At 37.8% G+C, this 5,496-nt stretch overlaps 1 long non-coding RNA gene across 1 annotated transcript; it reads left to right on the plus strand.

Annotated features, from left to right (window-relative positions):
- Positions 1-434: 434 nt before the first annotated feature.
- On the plus strand, positions 435-4,425 carry LOC123065829 (uncharacterized). Its single transcript, XR_006431147.1, has 4 exons — positions 435-837; positions 964-1,029; positions 1,649-2,409; positions 3,293-4,425. It is a non-coding gene; the product is annotated as an uncharacterized lncRNA (long non-coding RNA).
- Positions 4,426-5,496: the final 1,071 nt, after the last annotated feature.

Consider the following 5,496-nt stretch of genomic DNA (forward strand, 5'->3'; position numbering starts at 1 on the left):
GCGATAAATATCGATATAAAAGCATGATGCAAAATGGACGTATCAACTCCCCCAAGCTTATACCTCGCTTGTCCTCAAGCGAAAAGCCGATAACAATAAATATGACCTCATGTTTAGAAGTAGAGGCATCGATAAAAATAAAATACGGACATCAAGGCATCATGATTATCTATTATATATAAAAAGTAATTAACGGGGTTAACGGCATAACCACAAAAAAGAGAAATAGTCTAGAAAATCACACAATAATTAGAAACATCCGACCTTTAATTTATCAGACCAAATAACCACAACCGTTAGATTAGAGTTGACAGAATTACCCACCAATGCCATGTACTAATTTTCCTTGGGCCTTTTCTACTGATATATTCCCCGTATAAAAAGGTTTCCATAAATCTTCTCATCAATTCCCCGTAACTTTCTGTACCCTAAAAAGCTTTCCCGTATAACTTTCCTATTGACCAATGGAGGCTCCATCTTCAGGCCGCCACCACGTCTGCCTACGGATGCCCTCGATCCTTCTGGTCGACCAACCTCCTCCTCTCCTCCCCTACATGACTCCACCGCCATGAAATCTTCTTGGATTTAGCTCACAAGATCATCCATACATGATCTTGCTGTAGCCGCTCCTTCCATACATGATTAGCTGCACCGCCTGGGCGACCGACACGATCCAGCGGACATGGAGATCCGTGGAGAAAAAGATGCTACGATTATGATGGCAGTGATTTCCCATGGATGAACGACCGGTTTGATCTAGCGGATATGAAGATCCAGACATAGCAACATGTATGTTTGGCCCGCAGCGGGAAGTTTCTTGATTCTTTACACCATCAGGTCCTGACGCTCTCCCTCCCTCTAATCATTAGTAATTAGTAATTCACCAAAAGCATGCATCTGCATCATGCACCTCAACTCAACATGTAGATCAGCAGTGTTGTTGAGATCAATTCCTTTGTGCAGGTCTGCAGCCGCTCAGCGTCAGATAAACAGATATTGCACACGCGCATGTGATCGAGCAAGGCACAGGTAACATACATAAAAAGCACCATCTATTTCTCTATATTTTGTAGCATATGGTCAATAGATTGTTAGATATTAGGATCTTTTTTCTTCTTCTGTATTACACTCAGTAGACCCGAACAGTGTTATAAGATGAGGTCTACAGTATGTTTGACGGAATTATTTGATACATCTTCTTTTAGAGGTACTGTGTAAACGGAAGATCATGCTTATGTATTCTTCCTCCCTCCGCCTACTGTCTGGTTTCTGGTGACACATTGGAGCAGAATCACAACTTAATCTTGATTAGGTCGGCAAACTTCTCCGTGGAAATCGTGGGTAAACAGAAATTATAAATGCTTGGAGATAGAGAAATAAAAGAACGACTTCCCTCTCATGCTTGGACTGTGAGGTCATGCGCGCAGACTGCTATAAAGTTGCAGAAATTTACGTTTAGTTCCTATCTACCTACTCAAGCCCTGTGGTATGTATATAAGATGGTAGTGTATTTTTGTGCTTACGTAATCTGTGTTGTTTTCCAATGTAGTCTACTGTTCAGAGATTGAATGATTTATACCAATGTTATAGACAGAATGGTTTTAAATATTTATGCCACTGTCATCTGAATCTTGAAGTCCATCTGCAGCTTCAACTTAATTAGATCTACGAGAATCTATGTGGAGCACCTAGCGTGTTTTTCTTGGTGTGACGTGCATGGACATGTTGCTGAAGGAGAACAAAAGGGAAAGCACACGTGGGCAAGTGAGCAGCTCAGTGTCGACAGTCTGCCTTGGTCTTTCCACATCCTAGAGAAAACGGTTTTGGCATGTCGCCAATGACAGTCCTCAAGTTCATTCTACTGGCTGCAACCTTCTCCTCGACAATGGACAGGTAACGGCAGGTTGATGCTTGCCTAGCCACAACTGGTACTGTGAACAATGGCTCGAATACGATTTACCCTTAACCATCACATGTCCATATATTCATAGATGATTACTTATTTTTGTATATGTTGACACCTGCAAGATGATATTAAGTTCAACACATGCAAACTGCTAATGTTCAGTATTAGTAGCAGGGCAGCAAAGTTCTTCTGGCATCGAGACTACAGAAATGAACCAAACGTCGAGGCCAGATGCAGCGGCTTATAGTTTTCATTGTTTTTGATTATGTAATGTGACAAAATATTCAAAATGCTATTGTCCGCCAATATATTGCTGTATGGAAAACTGCTAAACTTTTCAATTCAGCTCTCTTATCTTGAGTTTGCAAAGTCAAGTTTGTATTTTTTTTATATACACAGGATTATGAATATTCAAAATTTCCAGTGAATGGTGTTATGTCTCAGGGAAGGGATGGATAACTTCAAGGACAAGTTTGCTGAAAAATTCCAAACTAATTACCAAGGTACTCAACCATAACACTGCATGAATCACTATTTTCTTACTGATGTAGATATAACAAACTTAGAAATTTAAATGTCCTTGATAGTATTGCTACTACAGAAATTATTTAATATTGCACATAAATAGGTAAATTTCATATATATTGCTATATATACAAAAGTTGCAGATTATTGGTACACATATATACCTACATGTCGTAAGTAAAGGTGTCATAACAAAAGAGAGAACTAAGCTAGAAATTACCAAAAAAATAGAAACATCCGACCATTTATTTTAGTAGACTATAAAATGATATATCCACTAGATAAGATTTTATGTTTAGAAAATTACCTACCGTTGCCATTACATGATTTTTTTCCTTTGAGAATCTGCTATTACATAATTATAATGTAAAAACCGTTTCGGTCCTGCCGTTTTCAGTTTTCTTTTTCTCCACCACATGGACGTTGCTTGCCTCATGTATGGGATCTTAACAAAAAAAAACCTTTTATTTTCTCCACCTTCCATGACTCATGGGATCTTCATTAAAAAACGCTACAGCAGAAGCTGGCCTAGCATGCTTATGTACGCATGCATTCTCCACCACGTAGATCTTATAGCAGAAGCTAGCTTGGCTGCTATATACTCCCTTCATTTCTAAATATATGCCCTTTTAGAGATTTCAATATGAACTACACATAGATGTATATAGACGCGTGTAGATTCACTCATCTTGCAGTATTGGAATCTCTGAAAGGTCTTATATTTAGGAGGAGTACAACGCATGCACTCATCGAAAAATAAGAAAATTCACACAAAAACTAGAATTATCTAACCATTGATAGGATGGATACTTATATTTCAATGACAACTAACTGATCTGATTAAACTTTTTTCTTGAGAAGATAACAGACTTAACTTACCGGAGAGCAACTACACATGCATTGGTATCAACAATGTGGCAGCTAAGAAGTCAGAACGGATGTGACGAGTGTCTAGATTTCTTCTCGTGCACTAGCATTGACTATGCCCCCGCAGTCGATAAAGGACATGCAGGAAGCCGGGAACACACACAGTAAGGGAAACTGTGAGGGCACATGTGACCTGCATCACCATCGGAGCTTGGGGCGGGGAACCGTATATAATGTCATTGTTCACTACCTTCAGAAAGGTCGTGCAGATGTTATAGGAGAAAGCATGGAGCATTTTTAGCTCCACCACCATCAACTTGTATTAGTGCAGACAACTATACTGTTCTTGGCGGCAAGTTCCATAGGAAGAATCGTGAAGGAGGCAGTTGGAGCCTCGAAGTACAACAACAAACTACCAGGGGTGACAACCCAGGACGTACTCCTCTTTATTGGAAACACCGTGAGTTGTATCGGGGAGAAAAGGCAGAAAAGAAATAAAGAGGAAAAATATATTACACAACAGCCCTTGGCTAAAAAGTTTGTACACGTGTGTTCGTATGACTTTGATGAGATCGTTGGTGTGGGCGAATTCCAACACTCTTGGACGCTTGCTATCCGTGGCTCCGTGCGCAAGGAAGTTGACTAGGTTGTACTTATACATGGCTACACGAGAAAGATTGGTGACGCAATCCTATTTGCAGAAAACATACATGTCTTATATGTGTTATTTCCCTATTATGCAGCAATCGTCAAGTATATCCAGATTTGATTGGAAAAGTATATCATGGTACTTGGAGGTTAAGTATGTTATTACAATCATTGATTCTTCCCATTATTTCGTTGTATAGATCATCGTGATTAAAAGCACTTATTGATATTTTTCCCTTAAGCAAAACTGTAACCAAATCTTTTATTTTCCAGGGGAATTATAACTGAGTCTCTATATACATGCCTGTCGACAAAGAGATGCCCTTAGAAAAGGACTTAAATCCTTTTTTTTGCTTCTAATTACAATTGTTAGAGGATCTTAATTAATTGCAATCTGGCAATGCATATAGTTTCATATCCTTAGCACAGGAGGATGTCACTTCTTACAAGATAGGAAAAAACAATGCCTAAAGAAAGTTCGAGAATTGTAAATTTGCAATCTCATCAATATTATGTGATGTGACAAGATGTTTGAAATGCTGCTGTCCGCCAATGCATTCTTGTATGGAAAACTGCTGAACTTTTCTATTTAGCTCTCTTATCTTGAGTTTGCAAAGTCAAGTTTGTATTTTTTTCATATACACATGATTATGCATATTCAATTTTTTCAGTTAATGGTGTTATGTCTCAGGGAAGGGATGGATAACTTGAAGGGCATGTTTGCTGAAAAGTTTCTAACTAACTACCAAGGAGGTCAACAATTATAATGCATGAATCGATATTTTCTTGCTGAGGTGGACATACGAACTTAGAAACTTTAATGTTAATATTGCATGTAAATAGGTATCATTTCACATATATTTCTATAGCTACAAAACTTGCAAATTATTAGTACACAATTCTACAAGTCGTAAGTAATGTGTCATTTTTAGACATTCCTTAAGATATTTAGCTATGCCTATATGAAACCATTAACACCCACTTATTATGTGATTAATTATAGAAAAATATTCTTAAAATAGAGAACCACACTAGAAACACCATTACAATAGATAAACATGAATTGTACAACGGGTTTGATCATAAAGAAATACAGTTGGTGAAAAAATGCATGACATGTAGGTACAAGAAGGTATCGAAGATGCTATTATTTTTTGCAAAAGGAGCATTCAATATATGGAACCAAATTAGGCCACAATTTCTTCAAAAAAAATCAAATAAAATAATATCAAGATAAATATAAGGTCGAGATGTACGAATTGCATTTGTAAAATCCTAGCCCGCGCATCGAGCGGGCCACGTTGCTAGTTTTCATAACAGCAACATATATAGATTTGTCATATGATTACTTATGTTCAAGTGATGATCTTTTCACAAAGCCAAAGTATGAATCATAAACCTTATTGGGCACCAACAAATTATACCCTCAGTCATTGAAGCAATTGCAATTTATCATAACATCGGAAAGAGTCTATGTCAGAGCTTAAAAGCAAGCCCACATACTCAACTATCACTTAGTCCTTCATAATTGCTAACACTCACGCGATACT

Source organism: Triticum aestivum, chromosome 3B (genome assembly GCF_018294505.1).
Source record: "Triticum aestivum cultivar Chinese Spring chromosome 3B, IWGSC CS RefSeq v2.1, whole genome shotgun sequence".
Lineage (NCBI taxonomy): Eukaryota > Viridiplantae > Streptophyta > Magnoliopsida > Poales > Poaceae > Triticum > Triticum aestivum.